This window comes from Ursus maritimus, unplaced genomic scaffold (genome assembly GCF_017311325.1).
Source record: "Ursus maritimus isolate PB19 unplaced genomic scaffold, ASM1731132v1 scaffold_13, whole genome shotgun sequence".
NCBI lineage: Eukaryota > Metazoa > Chordata > Mammalia > Carnivora > Ursidae > Ursus > Ursus maritimus.
In genome coordinates this window covers 46,389,953-46,416,034 of record NW_024423675.1, presented here as the reverse complement: position 1 = coordinate 46,416,034, position 26,082 = coordinate 46,389,953, and positions in this window count along the sequence as shown.

The following is a 26,082-nucleotide window of genomic DNA, read 5'->3' as shown; positions in this document are numbered from 1 at the left end:
AATAAGTCATAGGGTGGAGAATTCAAACCCATGTTTTCCATTTTAATTTTTTTGTTTGTTTTTCACCCTTAAATAAACTAAAATGTATTGGTAGTTTGAATAATTTAAATTTCACTTTAGAAAAGTTGTCTAAAGAAGAAATTAGTAGACATCGATCACTTGGAAAACATAAATTATCACATTAAATATATATTTAAAATTCTCAGGAAAAAATCTTGATGCAATAATTAATAAACTATTTTGCCAATGTAACATTTCTTCTGACCTTCCAATATGCAAAAATTTTTTTAAATAATTTTCTAAAATCACTGTATTTTTGTTACAATTTTTCTGTGAATATTTAAATGTCTGTAAATCATTTAAATACTTCAATAAGTGAAATAACTTTAACAAATTTAATCATTGTAAATTATTTACTATGAATGAAAACGTACATTTCCTTTTACAAAATACAGGAAAAAGCATTTCTTCCTAAAGGATTTATTTCCTTATTGAAAAATACAACTTACACACCTGAAAAAAAAATCTTCATGATTCTAGGCATTAACTGGTAAGTTATACCAGTGTGCATGGGCAATAATGTCTTATTAAGAATTGAAAAGCATGTTTTATTTACCTGCAGCTGGAACACCTCATCAAAAAAATAGGGAAACAAAAGTCCAATGTGAGTTCAGTTCATTTTAAATTGTGGTAAATGAAATTATTTAGTATGGTCTAGAAAACTGTGTATCTATATATCTATATAGATATAGATATCAAGATACACACATGGATTCAAAATAGGTATTAAGATATAGCTATTGAAAACAAAACTACACCTACGATAACTTCTACATAATCATGTTATCCAAGTCAGAGGGTCCTGCTAAAACCATGATAGCTAAACTTGCCTTTCTAGCTTGACACTAGAATGAAATGACCTCCTTTGCCCTCTTGCCCGGGAAATATGCTTCTTGAGAGAAAGGTGAGCCTTGTGATCTCAGCCTTTTCAACATGCTCTTTGTCTTCCTATTGTGGATGCTGCTTTAATTCTAATATACTTCCCAAATGAGATCTTATAGGTATCAACTGATAAACGTTATTACTACTGTTATCTATGAATGCCTGGTTCTGATGTGCTTTTGAAACTGAGAAAATAGCTGATTATACATCGAAGCAGTAAAAGGTGAATTGGTACCCTAGATACCAACATTGTACTGGCACCTTCCTTCCTATTTTGCAATCTCACAATAGGTGTGAGATCACTACTGTCTGGTTTAATCAAAACCCATTCAAATATGCATTGCACAGTTTTGGAAATGTGATGTATCTTACAAAATTGAAACAGTTCAGGCCTAATTTGATCACTTTAAGTGGAAAATCAGTCATCACAAAAGCAAAGCAAAATTACGTTGATCAATAGGATTTTTTTTGGATTGTCATAATAACTGATTTCTAAAGGCATATTAAGTCAAGAGCCTAGCAAAGTGTTTTTGTTTTCTATTCATCTTTCAGCTATCTTCAACCTACACTCTTTAGAACTCTATCTTTCCAGTTGAACATACTGAGAGCAGCGCAAACAAAATCTCTAATTTGATTTTCATGGCACTTCATTCCCAGTACTAGAATGTTGGATCTGCTATTGCTATTATTGACTGCAAGGCTAAAGGACATGGTGGGGTCTGACTCTGGTAGAAATGCATCATCTAGGAATGAACACGTATCTGGCATGTTCTTCTATGAAATATGGCCCGAACAAGCTACATCCTCAGTGAGTTCGCATGAAACATTGAACACAGGAGATTCATCACCACACTTCATTTAACATGGAGGGGAAAAAGTTGTTGGGCACAAATTCATAATTCTGAAAATGTGGAGGTTTTAAAAAAGTTATTGTATAAAACTTTCATATATTTTCAACATGACAATATAACTCAATGAAACATTTATTTTAAAGCTATCTAAGTCTTATTGTTTTCATTGGCCAGTTTATATCAACAGATACGAGAGCTTGCTAAAAAGAATCATGCTATGATAAGGGAAAAGTAAGAGAGAAAAGAAAATGAATTTAAAACATTTTTAATCTCTATATAGTATTAATATGCCATCAAGATTGAAACTGGACTGAGGGCTTAGGTGGCAAAAGAGAACGAGATATAGGTGGAGAGAGAGAAAAGAAAGGAAAGGTTTTTATTTTGTTTTGTAGTTGTTATTTTCTTGCTGTTATCGTTGTTCTTTTATTTTTAAGAGCAGAGATTCTCAAACTTGATTTTAGCCCAAAGCAAAGGAGCAAGATGGTGAAAATATAGTACAAAGAAGGTACCATTGATGGAGTGATGTACCTGGGAAGATGAGCGTAAAGAAATCCATTGGAATGATTGATCCTGAACAGAACAATGAACACTTCTCATCTGACCAGGAGGGAAGAAGCACTATGGACAGAATGCTAGAGTAGGGAAAGACCAAGCATTTGAAGAGATGTAGTTTGACAGTTTCATATTTTAAGAAATCAAAGGCAAAATCAAGTGGTAAAAAGAAGAAAGCTAGAAGTCATTTTTAGAAATCTTTAGATAAGTAGTAAAAATATAAAATAGCTGTTGGATAAAAATATTGCTAGATAACTAGAAAGTTTGGATTGAGAGGACAAGAAAGTCTAATCAGATGTTTCCTTGATCTGGTAATTCACTTTTCCTCTGACTCCACATTCAGCACGAGAAGGCACATGGAAAGATGTTCTGCATCAGTCGTCATCAGGAAAATGCAAATCAAAACCACAATGAGATATCACCTCACACCTGTCAGACAGCTAAAAATAACAACACAAGAAATAACGGGTGTCAGTGAGGATGTGGAGAAAGGGAAACCCTCTTACACTGTTGGTGGGAATGCAAACTGGTGCAGCCACTCTGGAAAACAGTGTGGTGTTTCCTAAAAAGTTAAAAATAGAACTACCTTATGACCCAGCAACTGCACTACTAGGTATTTACCCAAAGGATACAAAAATACTAATTCAAAAGGATACATGCATCCTGATGTTTCTAGTAGCATTATCAACAAAAGCCAAATTATGGAGAGAACCTAAATCACCACTGACCGATGAACGGATTAAGAAGTTGTGGTGTGTGTGTATATATATATATTATATCGTTCAATATATATATTATATATATATATAATATATATATACACACATATAATATATATATATACACACACACCACAACTTCTTAATCCGTTCATCGGTCAGTGGTGATTTAGGTTCTCTCCATAATTTGGCTTTTGTTGATAATGCTACTAGAAACATCAGGATGCATGTATCCTTTTGAATTAGTATTTTTGTATCCTTTGGGTAAATACCTAGTAGTGCAGTTGCTGGGTCATAAGGTAGTTCTATTTTTAACTTTTTAGGAAACACCACACTGTTTTCCAGAGTGGCTGCACCAGTTTGCATTCCCACCAACAGTGTAAGAGGGTTTCCCTTTCTCCACATCCTCACTGACACCCGTTATTTCTTGTGTTGTTATTTTTAGCTGTCTGACAGGTGTGAGGTGATATCTCATTGTGGTTTTGATTTGCATTTTCCTGATGACGACTGATGCAGAACATCTTTCCATGTGCCTTCTCGTGCTGAATGTGGAGTCAGAGGAAAAGTGAATTACCAGATCAAGGAAACATCTGATTAGACTTTCTTGTCCTCTCAATCCAAACTTTCTAGTTATCTAGCAATATTTTTATCCTTTTGATGCAAATGTCTCCAGTTGGATAAAAACATTTTCTTTTTTGAATTTGGTTTTCTACATCGCAAGTTGACTGTTTCTTTATAAATCAATATAATGTTGTAATACCAAATTCCTCTCAAATCTGTGTGGATTTTAATAATCAAAGAGTCCTTTCTGGGAATGTTTTACTCTTCTATAAGAGATTTTACAATTGGAAAAGCATCCAATTACATGTAATTATGGTCAATAAAACAACCTATAGATATATTTTTGTTAATGGGTCTTGTGGATATCTTACAGTGAATTTTTTAACCACTCTCTGACCTCTTCATTCTTCAACATAGTCCCAGCCTGCTTACACCCACCTGTGAGTGCTAATGGAATTTGAGTTATTTTTATTAATGGTCCAAACAGAGGAAACAAATCTAAATCCAAAGATAAACAAGAATAGTTGTGTGTTCCAAATCCAAATGTTTTAACTGCTCTATTTTTTTGCATTTATATACAAAAATACTACCATCTCTTACCATACAGAACTGAATATTAAATATATTTACTTTTTATGGGCTTAATGATGACCGAAAGAGTCTTAGAAGAGTTTAAGAAAGGAATCCCATAGCACTGTGCTAGGAGTTCTGGGCTCATGAGCAGCCTTCATTGGTTCAAGTGAAGGTTGATAAATCACTTAATGACCATTTATCTTGGGTCAATTTAGAAAGGTGGCAAAATCTCTTTAAGCTGCCGTTTCTTTACTATTAAAAGGAGATAATAATTACACTTCCATCATTGAATTTATTAAATTAAAATAATAATATATATTGAGGATTTGGTATAATAAGCACTCAACAAATGCTAGCTTCAATCATTAAAAAAATTTTATACAAAACAGAATTCCACAAATTCACCTGAATTCCAAACATTAAACAATTTCTTTAAAGCCTGAAAGACAACATATTCATATTTTTATCAATTAAACCCTTTACTGTTTATGGAAAAAAAATTTGTTTCTCTCACAGTAAAAATACTTTGTCCATAAGTAAAACAGAATCCAGGAATAAATTTCTTTATATGCCTAAATTACATTGATCATATAATCACTAACTGAGATAAAGATTAATAGTAAGCCATGAAAAGATAATATGAGTGAATAATGTATCCAGCAATCCTAATTAGCTTGGAAAAATAAAACTTATCTTTAAATTTAATAATACATGTTTGTAAAAATGACTGAGGTACAAAGCATTCAAACACCTGATCTATGTTCCATATTGATGGTATATATAATCACTATGCACAAAAGAAACAAAACAGTTTGTAAAAGGCTACTTAATTTCTGCATTTCTTCTAAAGAAAAATAATTCCCAGCTTTAAACATTTGTATACATTGCTTAGTTACAGAATAATCTTCATGTGAGCAAAAATATAAGTGCTTGTAAAATGACCAAATGCAAGGCAACATGAAGACAAAGGAAGGAGGAATCCTAAAGTAAAAGAAATAAAAGAATTCAATTTAATCCCTCCTTTCAAAGACTATCAAGTCAATATTCCAGAAATTCTCTCATCACCAAGAGAGATGATTGAGAGTCCAAAATATGATACTGTTCACAGTAACTCAAGAAAATTCTACCTCCATTTTTTAAAAAAGATTTTATTTATTTATTTGAGAGAAAAGCATATGCACAAGCTAGGAGGAGGGGCAGAGGGAGAGGGAGAAGACGACTCCCTGCTGAGCAGGGAGCCCTACTCAGGCTCGATTTTAGGACCCTGGGATCACAACCTGAGCCAAAGACAGCCACTTAACCAACTGAGCCACCCAGGCACCCCTCTACCTCCATTCTTTAACGTAATTTGGCCAAACAAATCTAAAGCCATGATGCCTGTCAAAAACAGAACCAAACCTAATTTGATGTAACTTAATAAAAGCATAGCTTTAAATGACTATCTAAATTTCTATATTTTCTCTATATCTTAAAACACAAAAAGCTATTATTTCTCTTGAAGGCTTTCTTGCAGTTTTAGCTCAACTCTCCTGATTGATTACTATAAGCAGCTCTAGTTTTACCTCTAAAGGCAGATCAAACAAGTCTCTATATTCCAATTTACAATCTCTCACTAATGGATGCTTTGAAATCAAGATTTGGGATCATGCTTTCCCCAGAGTTATGTCTGGGCACAACTAAAAGAATGCCTCAGAAAAGCCTGCTGGGCAGGCAGGTTTTCAACATATCCTCTTGAACTCCATGGTATACTTCTACTCTTTCCTCCATGTGTGTTAAGGACTACCCTTGAAGCTGAAGAAGACTTTGGAGAAGACTTATCAATACCCATGTTCACAGTGCCCATCATGGAAATACCAAATTCCATGCCAACCAAGGTTGATCTCTCCGGACACTCTTAAAACCAGCAGCAATCAGATGTCAGGACAGTCTGAGCATGGAGCATGTCTGTCTCCATGTAGACTGCTGTGGGATTTAGAAAAGTCAATGAAACCTCAGATTTATAATCCAAAAAATACATAATTCATAGCTTCCTTTGGTTTTATAATAGTGCTCTGAGGCTATAGAAAGGTGGAAGAAAAGGAGAAATTATGTGTTTTTCAACTAATAAGTCATAGGGTGGAGAATTCAAACCCATGTTTTCCATTTTTAATTTTTTTGTTTGTTTTTCACCCTTAAATAAACTAAAATGTATTGGTAGTTTGAATAACTCTTAAATTTCACTTTAGAAAAGTTGTCTAAAGAAGAAATTAGTAGACATCGATCACTTGGAAAACATAAATTATCACATTAATATATATTTAAAATTCTCAGGAAAAAATCTTGATGCAATAATTAATAAACTATTTTGCCAATGTAACATTTCTTCTGACCTTCCAATATGCAAAAATTTTTTTAAATAATTTTCTAAAATCACTGTAATTTTTGTTACAATTTTTCTGTGAATAATTTTAAATGTCTGTAAATCATTTAAATACTTCAATAAGTGAAATAACTTTAACAAATTTAATCATTGTAAATTATTTACTATGAATGAAAACGATACATTTCCTTTACAAAATACAGGAAAAAAGCATTTCTTCCTAAAGGATTTATTTCCTTATTGGAAAAATACAACTTACACACCTGAAAAAAAAAAAATCTTCATGATTCTAGGCATTAACTGGTAAGTTATACCAGTGTGCATGGGCAATAATGTCTTATTAAGAATTGAAAAGCATGTTTTATTTACCTGCAGCTGGAACACCTCATCAAAAAATAGGGAAACAAAAGTCCAATGTGAGTTCAGTTCATTTAAATTGTGGTAAATGAAATTATTTAGTATGGTCTAGAAAACTGTGTATCTATATATCTATATAGATATAGATATCAAGATACACACATGGATTCAAAATAGGTATTAAGATATAGCTATTGAAAACAAAACTACACCTACGATAACTTCTACATAATCATGTTATCCCAAGTCAGAGGGTCCTGCTAAAACCATGATAGCCTAAACTTGCCTTTCTAGCTTGACACTAGAATGAAATGACCTCCTTTGCCCTCTTGCCCGGGGAAATATGCTTCTTGAGAGAAAGGTGAGCCTTGTGATTCTCAGCCTTTTCAACATGCTCTTTGTCTTCCTATTGTGGATGCTGCTTTAATTCTAATATACTTCCCAAATGAGATCTTATAGGTATCAACTGATAAACGTTATTACTACTGTTATCTATGAATGCCTGGTTCTGATGTGCTTTTGAAACTGAGAAAATAGCTGATTATACATCGAAGCAGTAAAAAGGTGAATTGGTACCCTAGATACTCAACATTGTACTGGCACCTTCCTTCCTATTTTGCAATCTCACAATAGGTGTGAATCACTACTGTCTGGTTTAATCAAAACCCATTCAAATATGCATTGCACAGTTTTGGAAATGTGATGTATCTTACAAAATTGAAACAGTTCAGGCCTAATTTGATCACTTTAAGTGGAAAATCAGTCATCACAAAAGCAAAGCAAAATTACGTTGATCAATAGGATTTTTTTTGGATTGTCATAATAACTGATTTCTAAAGGCATATTAAGTCAAGAGCCTAGCAAAGTGTTTTTGTTTTCTATTCATCTTTCAGCTATCTTCAACCTACACTCTTTAGAACTCTATCTTTCCAGTTGAACATACTGAGAGCAGCGCAAACAAAACTCTAATTTGATTTTCATGGCACTTCATTCCCAGTACTAGAATGTTGGATCTGCTATTGCTATTATTGACTGCAAGGCTAAAGGACATGGTGGGGTCTGAATTCTGGTAGAAATGCATCATCTAGGAATGAACACGTATCTGGCATGTTCTTCTATGAAATATGGCCCGAACAAGCTACATCCTCAGTGAGTTCGCATGAAACATTGACACACAGGAGATTCATCACCACACTTCATTTAACATGGAGGGGAAAAAAGTTGTTGGGCACTAAATTCATAATTCTGAAAATGTGGAGGTTTTAAAAAAGTTATTGTATAAAACTTTCATATATTTTCAACATGACAATATAACTCAATGAAATCATTATTTTAAAGCTATCTAAGTCTTATTGTTTTCATTGGCCAGTTTATATCAACAGATAACGAGAGCTTGCTAAAAAGAATCATGCTATGATAAGGGAAAAGTAAGAGAGAAAAGAAAAATGAATTTAAAACATTTTTAATCTCTATATAGTATTAATATGCCATCAAGATTGAAAACTGGACTGAGGGCTTAGGTGGCAAAAGAGAACGTAGATATAGGTGGAGAGAGAGAAAAGAAAGGAAAGGTTTTATTTTGTTTTGTAGTTGTTATTTTCTTGCTGTTATCGTTGTTCTTTATTTTTAAGAGCAGAGATTCTCAAACTTGATTTTAGCCCAAAGCAAAGGAGCAAGATGGTGAAAATATAGTACAAAGAAGGTACCATTGATGGAGTGATGTACCTGGGAAGATGAGCGTAAAGAAATCCATTGGAATGATTGATCCTGAACAGAACAATGAACACTTCTCATCTGACCAGGAGGGAAGAAGCACTATGGACAGAATGCTAGGAGTAGGGAAAGACCAAGCATTTGAAGAGATGTAGTTTGACAGTTTCATATTTTAAGAAATCAAAGGCAAAATCAAGTGGTAAAAGAAGAAAGCTAGAAGTCATTTTTAGAAATCTTTAGATAAGTAGTAAAAATATAAAATAGCTGTTGAAAAGAATGGGAGTGGGATATAAATAAAAGTTAAAAAATTATACAAAATAAACCACATTGATATTTCAAAAGAAAATACAATATATTCAAAGAAATCTATCCTTGTATAAGTAATAGATTCAATGTTAATGCCTGAGTAAATATTTAGGTACTATAACTTCCTGCATAATTGGAAAGGGTAGAAAAACAAATGATAAAGCTATTTAAAGGAAAAATGTTTTCAAAATTTGAACCAGGTATATTTATGTTTTGTCTTTTTTAAGTTAATATATAACAAGAAGAAGAGAATTTGTACAGTGAGAAGAGCATGGAATTTGAACAGAAAGCACCAGGATATTTTACATATTTCATTCTATTCAGAGCTTTATATTCTTGAGTCATTTATTTAAACTCCCATTGTCCTCAGGTTCTTAAGCTGTAAAATTAAGAAAACATCCACCCTTCAGCCACTACATAAGGTTATGGTAAATGTTGCAGGATAACCTAGAGCTTCACAAAAACCGAGAGCAAAATTTCTTGTAGGCTTATTTTAAGCTTACAGCTAATTTGATAATTGACCTCTGTACTCTACTTTTTCTGTTGGTAAAACCTACTTAAAAGATGTTGTGCAAATAAATTTCATTATGTATGTTATTTTCTGTATTAAAAATTTAGTATAAACGCAGATACAGTAAAATTCCAAATTTGTATTATAAAATAATAGTTAGCATTAATGCTCTCCTTGAATTATTTTTTGAAAACTGCATGAAAATTTCAGCATATCAAACTGTCAATGAGAAACATTATACTTCTAACAAGAAAACAAAAAGTTTTAAAAGTAGCTCTTTATCCTCCCCTTTTCTCTTTTAGAACACAGAGTGGAATTTAAGTATTTATTTTAGTCATGTGATAGGGACACAGATGATTGGTTTTTATTAAGGTGATTTGCATAGACTGAAAGTCACCCTTTTTTAGTGTATATTTCTCCATGTTTTGACACATAAAGATACAAAATAGCTCCATTACTCCAAAATATTAACTTTATAGCCAACCCACCTCCCTTATTTCCCAGCACCTGCAGGCCCTGATTTGTTTTTATTCCTATAATTTTGTATTTGCAAGAATATCATAAAAATGGAATCAGTCACTTAGAGCCTTTTGAGTCTGCTTCTTTTGCTTAGCAGGACGTATTTGAAATTCATCCGTATTGTCAGGTGTATCAGTAGCTCATTCCTTTTCATTGCTGAGTAATATTCCATTGTATGGATATACTACATACAGTTTGTTGATCTATTCTCCAGTTGAGGGGCATTTAGATTGCTTCCATTTTTTTTTGCAGTTACAAATAAAATCAACATGAATATTTGCCTAAAGGTTTTTATGTGAATATAGATTTCCTATTTACTTATTTACCCATTCATTTTGGTAGGTTTCTGTTTCACTTGGATAAATACTTAGAAATAGGATTGCTGGCTCATGTAATAAATATATGTGTAACTTTAAAGGAAACCATAGTTTCCCAAAGTAACTATATTATTTTACAATCCCATTGATAATATATTAGAGTCAGTTGCTTTGTACCTTGTCAACACTTGGTATTGTCAGTTTTACTTTTAAGAGGCATTCCTATAGCTATGTCATGGTTAGTGTGGTAGGTTAATTTTTCAAGTTAATTCCCTATATTCAAACTCCTCCAGTTAATGCAGAAAAGTTATCAGGAATCTTCAATGAGGGGAATATATCCAGGTACAGGTGAAATGTTAGTGACTTCTCTTAAAACATAACTTGATTGCCAGTGAGACTATTTTTTCTGTAGCTTGTCCCATAGTGTTTAAGGCACCACATATCTTGTATGATTAAATGTATTATATATGAAGCATGGGTTTAGTTTCTCTTTAGATTAGCTGAGAGAAGCAGTGGTTTCCTGTAATGTACTGTGTAATGACAAAAGGTAACAAATACATAGAAATTAAGAAACTTTGGGATACCTAGGTGGCTCAGTCGGTTAAGCAGATGCCTTCAGCTCAGGTCATAATCAAGGGTCCAGTGATCGAGTCCCGCATCAGGCTTCTTGCTCAGTGGGAGCCTGCTCCTCCCTCTGCCTACTGCCTCCCCTGCTTGTGCACTCTCTCAAACAAATAAATAAATAACCTAAAAAAAAAAAAAGAAATTAAGGAAATTTTATAGCCAAAACTAAGTACTACAAATTAATTTCTGATTATAAAATTCAAGACGCATAAACTACCACTGAATATAAACTTTAATAATAGAATCTTCTATGTCCTTTTCCTAGTGAGATGATCATACAATACTTTTTAGAATATTCTCTTACGTGGTAAACACATTCTTTTGTTTGCCTTACGTCTCAACATGAGCTATGCATCTGCATAACTTTACAAAACATCTCCTACACGTCTCCTTTGTACATGCTGATATGAAGAGAACATTTTCTATGGAATATCAGTCCCAGAAGTCAAGTTGCAATGATTTGGGAGTGTCAAATATGGAAGGACAAAGGAGAAAAGAGCAGAGCCATCAGTCCTGTTTTCGTTTACCAAGTGTTAATTCAAGAGTCTATTGTGACTTCAATGACACATGAAATGCAACTGTTTATTTATCCAGGATCCACTTTAATCAATGTCTAAGTGCCTAATTTTAAAACTCAGGTCCACAGATTTCAGGAGGTTCATAAATTCCCTGAAATCGTATGTAAGGATTATTTTTGTGTCCATGTATATGTTTGTTTTTTGGTGGTTTTTGTTTTGTTTGGGTTTTTATTTATTTGTTTGTCCCTGGAGGGAGGATTCTTGACTCTCCTAAAAGAAGTTTAGAATCACCACTTTAGGAATTATCAAGGTGTATTCACATCATGGTTTTCCAAAGGTCTAGCATTGTATTAACATCCAGGATATGGCAAGAGCAGTATTATGGGAGGACTGGCACAGTGGTCCAATAGCAAATCATCCAGAGGGTAAACACAGGCTTTCATGCCCGAGTAGCAAAGAAAATAAATGTAATGATGGTAGGCACTGTCCATCTGTCTCTCACACACACATGAATACACACACACACACACACACACACACTCATTTTGAAGTTTCCCTTCTTTTCCTGTTTTTTTTTAATACTGTAACTCTAGCAACCATTAAACAATAAAACAAGAAAATATGTACCTGATAGGATGTTTTTTACCCCTATTTTGCTTTCTCAGGTCCTTCTACATAGAATGAATTTTTCTACTGCATTCTTATTTCCCTACCACCTCTGTACAGCTAACACCAGTCATCATGGCATCTATAAACTATTTCATCTAGCCTGTCCCCAATCTTTAGTTATGTGGCCCACCATACTTTGTGTACACCCCTATTTTGGGGAGTACAGCATCATTATAGCATTTTCTTTGATGAACTAGATGTATAATAGGTACTGGCTTGTGGCAGTGAACAAGTTAGAAAGAATTTCTGTTTTCACAAAGCTATATTCCATGGATAAAGACAAATATTAAATGTGTGATAATTATAGCTAAAGAGAATTACTATAAAACTAGGTTTTATTTATATTTTTCCCTATTGCCTAGTCCATTTTGAATCATAGAAAATGCTCAGTAAATAATTATTGGCTGAGTAAAGGAATGGGGCATGATTTAAATGCTCTTCTCTGATAAGGTCTTTGATTTCTCCAGGACATATTAGCTTCCACAGCTCTTTGTTCATGTCACTTCTTAATATCCCTTCATAATATTGATGGTAATTTATCTGCTTAAATAACCATGAGCTACTTGAGGGCAAGTCCTGTACATTTTCTATGAATAATCTCCAAATTAATAAACCTTTTGAGCTCACCCTTTCTTTAATATTGTTCTGAATTACTTTGACTGATTTTTTTAATGGGCAACCACCCTTGTGTTAGTGAAATAAAGTCCAATTGTTCATTATGTATCATGCGTTCTGTTTATTGTCAGAATCCATAACAAGTAAGGAACTTTTTTCTCTATTTTATATGCTAAGGAAGAATGTGTGTAAGATTGGTATTATTTCTTCTTTATATATATGCAAGAATTCACTGAAGAAAGCACATGGACCTGGAATTTCTTTGCATGGGTGTTTTTAATAAGACTTTCAACTTTTTTCATAGATAGGAGGCTAATTAAATTTCTGATTTCTTATTGTATCAGTTTGGGAAAACTGTAGTTTTTGAAGAATTTGTCTATTTCATTTAAATTATAAAATGTAATGATATGAAGTGGCTCGTATTATTTCCTAAATAGCATTTTAATGATTGCAAAAACTATATTGATGTTATCTTGTTATTTCTTTTTTTTATTGAGGGATAATTGATATTATATTATATTATATTATATTATATTATATTATATTTCCTGTTCTTTATTACTGATTGTTAGATTCAGTTATAATGTGCATAGGATGTAAATTGTGATACTCAGTGACCACTTAAAATACGTCTGGACATTAGTAGCCTTGGAAATTACTTTAGAAAAGAAATCATATTAAATCAAGATAAAAGGATCCTTTATAACTTTGGTGATTGATGACATAGTTGGGTAACATCTACCTGGGGTGCTACTAGGTGCTTGTTGAAGGCTTAGGAATAATTTGTTCAATTTCCCCAAAATTTTAGTTTCATGCTAAGGAACACAGGGTCCGATTATAACACACTGTTTTCCCAGTCTGAGTTCTAAATCATTTGCTAAGTAAGAAAAATAATTAAAGTAGATAAAGACCAAAATAGGACTGATTACCAATGAAGTCTAGGTTACAGAATATGGCAAAAATATATTTTGCAACAATGATCATCCTAATGATTAATGCGTCATTTGATAGACATTATATCCCACTATACTCTCAGTCATAGCTAATGCCATAAAATTCCTCCCTAATTCTTTTTGTTAATAAAACTTCCTAAAGTCATGGTAGGGTGGAGCAGCACAGAAGGTATATTCCTTGAGCTGAAGGGAGGAAGAAAAAGTGCACTGTTTATCTCTCAAACCCATTTATGAGGTAAGTCACTCTTCTGTCCCTGGGAGAAGCCAAGAGTGTTATAGAATTGTAGATCCCTCTGCATGAAAGGAAACATCACGTGTGACAAATAAGTATTGTCCTCTTACAGGAAAGTGTCTTACAAGCTCTGTTAACCCCAGACCAGGAAGGAATGGAGTTCCTAACACAGCTGTAGATCCTAGCTCTGCTTTCTCCCAGCACATTATTTAAAAAGTTTTTGCAGACATAGGAAGAAGAGGAAACTACTCTAACCCCAGAGCAGCTGACTGAGCTACAATCACCAAGTATAACCACATCTCCCGGGATTTGCATGATTTGAGAGAGCAGCTGCTATGTTATTCTAACATTGGTGTAAGAACATGGGTTCAAGGGAAAGTCAAGAAAATTTTCTCTTTTGAATTCCCCAAGGAGAACTCATAGCTAGCATCTTCATAAGCTTGAAGTGAGGGAGAGGGATAGCATTCCTCAAACTGAATTTTAAAGAGTTCAATCTAGATATTCCTATAAATGTCTTTCTAATATTTGAGAATATCTACCATTTTTTCTTCTACTGCTTAACCTGAGTATTGCTTCTTACATTTGAACCTATTGCTTCTCTGTTCTGCCTTGGTAACTATAGTAAACAGGTGTTTGTTATCCATATTACCACAAAAAAAAAAAAAAAAGTTTTACAGGCTTGCGGTTTGCCATTATGCATCTGTCTGGACATATCTTCCCATTGCTCATATCATCCGTATGCTGTACTTTCTGTTATCCTAAGACATCATAGAAACTTTATTAAGAGAATTTGGTGAAATACTATATTTAGAAAGACAGCATTTATTTGTCCATTCTTCACATGGCAGTTTGATTGTCATTGTAGTTCAGAGTCACACATGAGTAGATTTATATCATGCAGTAGAAATGTCGTGCAGAGTAAAAGGACTGATAGAAATAACCTAGACCCAGAAATGAAGGTGAGAATCTCAGAAATCAACAGGGACACTTCCAAATTATTTCTGGTTTCTGTTTTTAAAAAACCTATAGGGCTTTATTAAATGGACACTTCAACACCATTGCCCTAAGGAATACAAAAACTGAAATAGAAGATAAATGTCGGATAGAAGGTGACAGACTGCAGTAATGTTCTTAGCCAAGATTGGTATAAAGAAGGCTGTGCTGGTACAAGCAATCATCTCCCTAAGCAAAACCAGATATCCAGCCAGGAATTGTTTTAGTCTATTCCTTGAAGATCCTATCAGTGAACTCGGTGTCCAGCTACTATCTTTTCCATTCCCAGTTAAACATTAGCTTTGTTCGGTCTCATGGAACCTGAAAAAATTAGGAACGGATCTCTAAAATTGTAGCCTGACAAATGTCTCTAATCTTAGAGGGTCAAGCAAAAGGATAAAATTCTGAATGTGTGCAAAGCTAAAATAATCATTATTGGTTATATTCAAAGGAAGAAAAGCAACTTGGGCAAAATCGTATTTAATCTTAAGGGGTAATAGTAAAATGTAGTATAGGTAAAAGTATCCTTAGTCCTATAAGTATCCAATAATCCTATAAATTTAATTTTTTGTAATAATATCTATGAGAATATAATAATTCCCATGCAATAGTTTCATGGGCCAAAATCCAAATTAATATATGAAGATTCTGTTTCTACTCATGCTTTTGGAAAACAAACAAATTCCTTACATAATAGAAAGCTATAATTAACCTATTTCATTGATTTTGTTAGAGTACCTAGATAACAGAGAAAATGGGAAAGAGGTTGGCTAGTTTGAGTAGCATAAAACCAGACTATCAGAAAGATCCTTGCCCAATTGGGAAATGGCTCCTTCAAGAAGGAGATATGCTGAAATAAGGGTAGTCTAACACCTCCCAACATTCATACTACATTTGAAACATAGGTACCCCCAGTGTGTGCTGAAACTGTCCTTGGAGTGACTTGGAGTGACAGTTGTTAAATGTTCAGAACGGTGAAGACCAGTTGCTGTCACTTTGTTGGTTCAAAATAGGCCAGGATGGGAATATGTACATCTTGGGAAAAAAACAATACTACAAATCAAGGCCATATTTTTTTTTTCTTTAAGAGAGCTGGTTGTTAAATATTTGCCAGCATAGCAATGATAATATCTCATCCTAAGACAATTGATTATTATATTCTTTAGGAGATATCATAATATGTACAACATAACAGCTACATTAAATAGCTAACATATGTGTTCTGGTTAGCCAAACAAAAGGGAATATTTGGTTCTTCCTCAATACCGAAGTGAAAATTGGCCCTATTCAGTCAAAGAGAGGTACTAAATCATGTAAGAATATAATTATAAAACTCTCTAAATGTGTTAGAAAATAGTTGACTAAAGTAAAAGAGGAAGAATGGTACCCAGTGGGAGTATAAATAACACACTGTGGAAATGTTACAAGACTTCACTTGTGCCCCTCCCTCAGGGGTGATGAAAATGTGAAAAACAAATACACCTGCACATGGAACTACTTGATCCAACTGTTGTTAGGAATTAAATAATGCTGAAACCAAAAGATTGCTTTATCTGGATTTTATCCTACATGTAAAAGTAACAAAAGGTGTTTTGTCAAGTAAAATCAGTACAAAGCTATTAACTTATAAGAATAGTAGCATAGAACAAATATGGCAGTGTTGAGTCTCTTAGAACAAGTCACTTTCTTACAAGTCATAAAAATTATGCAGAAATATTTCTCATCCTGAAACTCAGAAAATACTAGAAGAGCTTGTAACCTGAACATACACTATTAAATAATGACTAAAAATTAGTTTTATTAATCTCAACTGAACTGCTACATAAAGGTGAAATGAAGACCATTCACAGAAAATAAATATATCAAACTGAGAAAATATAAAAGAATGACTTTTGATTCCCTTTTAAAGTCATGGTCGTAGGAACAAGCCCATTTATTAACAGAGTGAAATTTATCTTCAAGGAGAAGAAAAATATTGCAGGAGCAATAAACATTTTAGATTAGTCCATAACAGATCCACTGTTAGGTGCCTGTTAACACACTATATAAACTATCAATTGATTCAGACGCTATGTCCAGTATATTTTACTGAATACCATTAAATTAGCATTTATTTTGGTTTGGGGGGCATCTGGGTGGCTCAAGCATCTGATTCTTGATTTTGGCTCAGGTCATGATCTCAGGGTCGTGAGATCGAGCACCCATGTGGGGCTCAGCACAGAGTCTGCTTGAGATTTTCGCTGTCCCTCTCCCTTTACCCCTCTTCCCCACTCACATGCACTCTCTCTGTCACTCAAAATAAATAAATAAATCTTTTATAAAAATTAGCATTTATTTTGGTAGTTTAATAAAGTTAGCCCATTTTGTGGTAATAAAAATGAAATAATAACAGAAAAAAGAACTAAGCAATATGGAAGGGTATAAGAAAATAATCCCAACTCTCTTTACAATTACAGTAACTAGATGTACATGAATCCTTTTTAATGTATGCACATGCACATACACATATACTTTCACATAAATTATTATACGTATTTTTTCCATGTAGAATTTTAATTATATGTAATTTTTTAAGTTAATTGAAGTCTATAGTTCACATCAGAGCTCACTTTTTGTGCTGTGCCATTCTATTAGTTTTGACAAGCATATGTTTTATATCCATCGTTACAGTATCATACAGAATATCTTCTACCAGGTTAAAAATCCCATGTTCCGCATTTTTATCCTCCCTTCCTTTCCCAAGCCTCTAGCATGTACTTTAAATGTTTCTATAGTTTTGCCTTTTCCAGAATGCCATATAAATGGAATCATATGGTAGGTGATATTTCACACTTACTTCTTTCATTTAACAATCTACATTTAAGGTTCTTCATATTTTTTTCATAGTTTGGCAGTGTTCTGTTTTTTGCTTTTTGCTTTTTTTTTTTTAATAATGATTTTTTATTATATTATGTTAGTCACCATACAGTACATCCCCGGTTTCCGATGTAAGGCTCGATGATTCATTAGTTGTGTATAACACCCAGTGCACCATGCAATACGTGCCCTCCTTACTACCCATCACCGGCCTATCCCATTCCCCCACCCCCCTCCCCTCTGTGGCCCTCAGTTTGTTTCTCATAGTCCATAGTCTCTGATGCTTCATTCCCCCATCTGATTATCCCCCTTTCTTTATCCCTTTCTTCCCCTACTGATCATCCTAGTTCTTATGTTCCAGGGATGAGAGAAATCATATGATAGTTGTCTTTCTCTGCTTGACTTATTTCACTTAGCATTTTCTCCTCCAGTGCTGTCCATGTTGTAGCAAATGTTGAGAACTCGTTCTTTGCTTTTTGCTTTTGTCATTGAATAATATTGCATTGTGCCCAAGAATCAGTTTGTTTTATCCATTCAACTACTGAGGAACATTGTTGTTTTTTCCAGATTTTGGTAATTATAAGCAAACTGTTATAAACATTTGTGTGCAGGTTTTGTGCAGACTTACATTTTCAACTCATTTGGGTAATTATCTATGAGTGCAATTGCTGGATACCTAAACATTGTTGTTTTAATTTGCATTTCCCTGATAACATATGATGTGGGTCATCTTCTCATATGCTTACTTGCCATGTGTGTATCTTCTTCGGAGAGGTGTCTCTTCCGATTTCTTACTCCATTTCTAACTAAATTGGTGTCTTGTTGATTTTTGAGTTCTTTGTATATTTTAGATAACAGTCATTTTTCAGATGTGCCTTTTGCAAATATGTTCTTCCAGTCTATTTTGTCTTTCATTCTTTTAAGAGTGTCCTTCACACACACACAAAAAAAGTTTTTATTGTTATTGAAATCTAACTTTTAAATTGTTTCTTTCATGGATAGTTCTTTTGCTGTCGTACCTAAAAAGTCAGCACCAAACCCAAAATCACTTAAATTCTTGGGGATCCCTGGGTGGCCCAGTTGCTTAAGCATCTGCCTTTGGTTCAGGTCATGATCCCAGGGTCCTGGGATCCAGTCTCGCATTGGGCTCTCTGCTCAGTGGGGAGCCTGCTTCTCCTTCTGTCTGCTCTGCCTGCCGCTCCCCTTGCTTGTGCTCTCTCTCTCTGACAAATAAAATCTTTAAAAAAATTTTTTCTTCTTTATTATCCTCCAAAGTTCTATACTTTTGCATTTTATATATAGCTCTCTTTATGTTCCATTTTGAGTTAATTTTTTCTAAAAGATGTAAGATCTGTATCGATAAACTTCTTTTTTTTTTTTTTTCATGTGAATATCCAGTTTTCCCAGCACTATTTCTTGGAAAGTTTATCTGTTCAATGAATTGCCTTTGTTTCTTTGTCAAAGATCAATTGACTATATTTGTGTGGGTCTATTTCTGAACTCCATACAGTTCCATTTGTTTGTCTATTTCATCACCAATACCGCATTGTTCTTATTAATATCTTTACAATAAGTCTTAAAGTAGGGTAGTGTCAGTCCTCTGACTTTGTTCTTCCTTAGTATTGTGTTGACTACTTGGATCTTTGTCTTTCCATATACACTTTAAAATCAGTTTGTTCATATCCACAAAATACCTTGCTAGGATTTAGACCGTGTTAATTCTATAGACGTACTTGGGAAGAACTGACATTTTAACAATACTGAGTCTCCTTATTCATAAACATGAAATATCTCTCAATTTATTTAGATATTCTTTGGTTTATCTCATTACAGTTTCTAACAAATTATTCTTATGGTTTTGTTACGTTAATATAAATGACATTGTGTTTTTACTTTCAAATTCCTATCAGTCATAGTTGTCATAAAAAAGCAATTGACTTTTGCATATAAGTCTTTAATATTGCAACCTTGCTACAAACAATTCTTAGTTCTAGGAGGGTTTTTTGCTGTTGTTGTTGTTGAATTTTGGGGATTTTCTACATTGACAAGAATGCTAACTGAAAACAAAAATAGTTTTATTTCTTCCTTTCCAATATGAATATTTCTTTATCTTATCTCATTAGCTAATGCTTACAGTATGATGTTGAATAGGAATGGAAATAGGAGATATTCTTGCTTTATTCTGGATATTATAGAGAAATTAGTATCACTGAATATCATGTTAGTTGTAGGCTTTTTGTATATGTTCTTTAACAAGTTGAGGAATTTCCTCTCTATTCCTAGTTTGCTTAGTTTTTTTATGAATGGTTTGGGATAGTGTCAAATGATTTTTCAGCATCTATTAATATTGTAATTTGATTTTTCTTCTTTAGCCTGTGGTGTGATAGATAACATCATTTGATTTTTGGAAGTTGAACCAGACTCACATACCTGAAGTAAGTACCACTTGGCTGTGGTGTATAAATTTTATACTTTGCTTGATTTGATTTGCTAATGTTTTGCTGAGGATTTTTACACCAATGTAAATAAGGGATAGGTCTGTACTTTTCTTTTTTAATAATGGCTTTACTTGGTTCTATAATTAGGGTAATGCTGTCTTCATTGAATGAATTAGAAACTGTTCCCTCTTCTATTTTCTGGAGGAAATTACAGAATATATAATTTTTCCTTAAATTTTTGATAGAATTCACCAGTCAAACCACATGAACCTGGTCATCTGTTCTGTGGAAAGTTATTAACAATGACTTGATTCCTCTGATAGGTGTGGGTCTTTCAGGTTACCTGTTTCTCCTTGTGTGAATTTTGGCAGCTGCATCTTTCAAGAGACTGGCCAATTTCAGATAGGTTGTCAAATTTGTGGGCATAGAGTTGTTCATATTTAATGTCCATGGTATCAGTAGTAGTGGTTCCTTTTAAATTTCTGATAAATCTAATTTATTCTCTCTCTTTTATTTGGTTAGCCTGGCTAGGGATTTATCAATATTATTGAACTTGAGTTTTGTTGATTTTTCTCTATATATGTCCTGTTTCCTATTTCATTGACTCCTGCTCTAATATTTATTGTTACTTTTCTTCCGCTTGCTTTAGGTATATATGGCTTTTTTTCCCCCTCAGTTGTCTAAAATAGAGGCTTAGATTATTGATTTTAGATCTTTCTTCTTTTCACATATATGCATTTGATCCAATAACTTTCATTTTAAGGACTACTTTGGTTGTATACCACAAATTTTGATTAGTTGCACTTTGATTTCCATTTAGTTCAACATATTTTAAAATTTCTATTGAGACTTATTCTGTGACCCATGTGTTATTTAGAAGTATATTGTTAATCCCCCCCAAAAGGAACCTATTTTCCAGGAAAATAAAAATTATCGAAATTTATCAACAAAAAATAAGAACGACATGGACAAAATTTAGTAAAGTTCTCAGAGTCTCTCCAAAGACTGGCAGGCCCAGATGATTGTCTTGGTGAAATCTATCAAAACTTTAAGAAACTAGTAATTGTACTATGAATTTTAATCTTCCAGAGCATATATACAAAAGAAAATCTTTCAGATTATATTTATGGGACAATTTAAATATTAATACACAATTCAGAAAAAGGTAGGAATAAAAATTTAATGAAATTAAAAGAATGTTCCTAAACAAAATGTTAATTTTAATGTAGTAGTAGCATATTTAAAAAAGTAAAATACCATCATCAATTTGTTGCATACTTTTCAATTTTAGAACAGCTGTTACCAAAATTCATCATACTAATGGGAAAAATAAATAAAACAATTTTGTCAGCTTCATGAGTTCTCAAAAGGATTTGGAAAACTTCCACATTTATTCCTGACAAAACTCTTAGTAAAAAAGAATAAATGATCTCTTAATATAATCAAAATACATGTGTATTTCAAACAAAAATCCTGCATTATGCTTATGCTTAATAGCATGATAATATTAGGCAGTTCTCTAAGTCTGGCCCCAGAGCCAACAACTTCAGATACACGTGGGAACTTGCTAGAAATACAAATGCTTGTATCTCTCTCCACACCTATCAAGTTAAGACTCTGAGTGTGGAGTCTAGCAATCTGCTGTCACAAGCCTTCCATATGAACTGTTGCATGCTGAAGTCTGAGAACCATTTATATGAGTAAATAACATTAAAATCAGAAACAACACAAAGAAACTTTTAGAACCATGATTGTTTAACATTATAATAGAATCATTAGACAATTTAATGGAGAATAGAATAAAAATATGAGTGTAAAATTGGAAAACAAGAGAAACATTATCATTTTTAAATATCATATGATTATATAGCTGAAAACATGAGCAAATTAACTTTAAAAAGCCTTAGAAACCAAAGAAGACTTAGTAAGATGGCTGATTATAAAATTAATGTATAAAAATAGTTTTTCTATTTGGAAAGTAAAAATAGTTTATTATCCCATCATGCTTTCTATTTATTAAACTGAAGTGGTCTATTAAAAATTAAAATACTCTTTCATTAGATCTCAATAAAAGTGTCAGCATCATCTTTTTGGAAAAAATAAGAGAAGCTAATACTAAGGGTTGTCTGAGAATAATTTAAAAATTTTTGAAAAATGATGAGTAATGAATGGGGACTATCTGAATTATACATTATAACATAAGGAGTTATAGCAATCTAAAGCTAAGAGACTGGCTCAAGAATAGAAAGATCACTTGAACCAAATAGAAAGACATGAAAATATTTAAATATTTAATTAATGATAAAAATAACATTTCAAAGCAGTGGGCAAATATGGTTCATGCAATAAACACTTTCAGGTCCACTAACATTTTTGTTTTGAAACTAAAAGCTTGGTTCTATTTTTTTTTAAGATTTTATTTATTTGTTTGACAGAGAGAGAGGCATCGAGAGAGGGAACACAAACAGGGGGAGTGGGAGAGGGAGAGACAGATGCAGGGCTCCATGCGGGGCTCGATGCGGGATTCGATGCGGGACTTGATCCCAGAACGCCGGGATCATGACCTGAGCCAAAGGCAGATGCTTAATGACTGAGCCACCCAGGCACCCCTAAAAGCTTGGTTCTTAACTTATAGTTTATACCAAAGTAAGTTCCTAATGAATAAAATATTTAAATATAAAATAAAATGACAAAGTGTTAAAGAAAACATTAGCAATTACTAAGAAATGCCAATCATGGAAAAAGAAGTCATAAAAGATACATTTCACTACATAAAATTTAAAAGCCTTTAAACAACCAAATATTATAATAGAAATTATAACATATAAATGAAAAAGCAATATAGACATACTGTTAAAATAGAATGTCTTTAATATATTTGCATTAAATACACATAATCACATACCATTGTTGAAAACTTATACTGGTATTATATTTACATTTTAACAATAGGTTAACAGTCTCTATAAGACATTTAAAAGACACCCCTCAGTAAACCAGAGAGTTCAATTGCACGAATTTGTCCAACAGATTTATTTACCCATGTATGCAAATACGTACACACATATTATCACAGCATTAATTAGGTTAAAAAAAAGGAAAGAAACAACTTAAGAATCTATAAATAAAGAGGCTAGTTAAATTTACACAGGGCTGCTATCAGTAAGAAGGAGGTCCTCCTAGATTTGGTGAACTATAAAACTGTAAAGATGGGGCACCTGGGTGACTCCGTCGGGTAAGTATCTGCTTTGGGCTCGGGTCATAATCTGGAGTCACGGGATCAAGCCCCACGTTGGGCTCCCTACTCAGTGGGGAGTCTGCTTCTCCCTCTGACCCTCCCCCCTCTTGTGCTCTCTCTCACTTTCTCTTTCTCAAATAAATAAATAAAATCTTAAAAAAATCTGTAAAGGTATATTAAGTGAAATAACAATAAGGTATAAGTCAGTCTCTATGAGTATGCTCTAATTTGTGTTAGAAAGAAAAGAGGAAGTATATTAACATACTATATGTATATATGTGTGTGTGTATATATATATATGGATATATATATATGGATATATGTATATGCATATATATGTATACATGCATATACTTTATCTGAGATTATGCCCAAGAAAGTGTTAAGTGGCTGTTATTTTTGGAGACTGTAACTGAGTGAGAGGAGAGTGGATCTCTCTTTTCATTTTATATTGTTTTGTATTAGTCTTTGACCATGCATAAGATATAAATATAATTTTGAAAATCATAAAATCATATAATATTTAAATACTAAAATACCACTGTACATTTTAGAAGTATGATAGAGCAATAGGTAGTATTTGTTGAGGTTTACTATGATTAACACTGTTTTAATGGTTCAGATACATTAATTCATTTATTGTAAAAATAATCCTAAAAGTGGTTACTTGTAACTAGTAGTTACATATTTTATACTTGGGAAAAACAACACATAAAAAATTTAAATCATTGATCAAAGTCAAACAGTTAATAACTGGTAAATAAAGAATTCTAACCCAAGTAGCAAAATTCAACCATAAATTCCTTAGTTGCTAAGCTAACCATGGAGCAAAATCCTGGCATATGTTAGACTGTCAATAGATGTTTGTTCTGTCTTTATTTCATGATTGGTTCATGGATCAGTGTCAATCTAGAAGAGGAGATCTATCAGCAAACCACTGTACTGTCCAGTTTAACACTTGTATTAACTAGTCGGATAAGAACACAGAGGGGAAGAAATTAATTTTATTGGAAGGTATTAAAAACATGAAATAAACAGAAGTTTATTCAAATACAAAAAATAAAATATCACTGAGATATCCAGTGTTTAATGCCATGAATGAAAGTAGATATAGAACTTTGTTAAGGAATCATAGGCTAAATTTGAACAGATATATGTATACTCAAGGTCACTGAAAGCAAATAAACAAACTTCTACTTTATTTACATATCTTTGGAAGAAAGATTAAGTAAAACCCATACAGGGAATTTAAATAATCTCATTAATCACTCTAGACATCTTTGATGATGATATGACTCGTGAAAGAAACATTTTTCCAATTTAAAGAGCTTATGTGATTCACAATACAAGATATAATAAAAGTAGAATTAGTTTCTATAGTGTTGAACTATGTGGCATATTTAAATTCAATTCACAGTATCAAAAGACTCAGAATCAAAACTTTACAGAAAACTCAGCAAATTTGATTTGAGAGAATTGAAATAATTCTGTGAGACACAATAGAAATGTTGTGACTTTGAATAAAAATACTCATCAGATCCATGTCCTAATACTTTACTGGTTGGTTTTGGCCAACTAACCCAAAGGGGCCAAATATCAGCGTGGATAGGGGCTGACTTAAGTTCTCTTAGTCAAGTCTCTCATCTAGAAAGTTATATTTCAAATAAACTAAATTATTATGGAAAATTTCTTTTAAATATATCTGATTTTTTCAATAGTGCTTAGCTTTTGGTTTTCCCTTTTATAAATAACAGAACTTAAAATTAATGATTTTACTATTCCTCTATGAAAGACCTTTGAAAATAATAAAAAATTACAGGTTAATGATCTTGTATAGGAAAGGTCAGATGCCAGAAACTTTTTATAGCACTTTCTAAAAACAACTATATATTACATCAAAACACAGTCAATGAAGCCAGCCCATAAATTTGCAAGGTGCTTAGGTTCAACAGACTGAAAATCAATAAAGCCATTGAAATCAATACACTGTTCTCATGAATACAGTCTGTTAACTAATCAGGGTTTAAGTGATCCTGCCTGCTGGAATATAAATGCCTCACTGCTTTAGATGTAATATTTGGATCAAACCTTTATTCATTAAACATGCCAGATTCATTAGAAATGATCTATTGATTCCACAATCAATAAAATATATTCACAAATTCCTGAAAGAATTATTTATTAAAATCCTCTATTCTAGACAAATTCAGTGATCTCTGACCATTTGGGCAACGAGTAAACTAAAGGTTTTCCTATTTAAAGTCCTGATATGCTGGAGAAATAATTTATTACTAGACTTCCTATGTCTTCATAGCAACCGTTTTGATTCTAAATTTAACTAATGTTGATGCAAAATTTCTCTTGTATATATGGAAAACTATAAAAGAATACAAAGTTTATGAATGGTCCCATCACATTTCAAAGAAAGACACATACATACTTATGCTTAAATACATAGATGTTTACATGTGTATAAATGTGTATATGCATATGTATACTTTAAAATTAAGCAAAAATAAGTTTTGATTTGTTTTCCCTAAAATTAATACATAAATTTGCAAACTCACCTCTAACTGTTCCTAAACAGAAGTTAAGACTTACTTAAATTTAATTTTTTTTTAGTAAATTTACTTTAAGCACATACAAAAGGAGAAAGTTATTACACC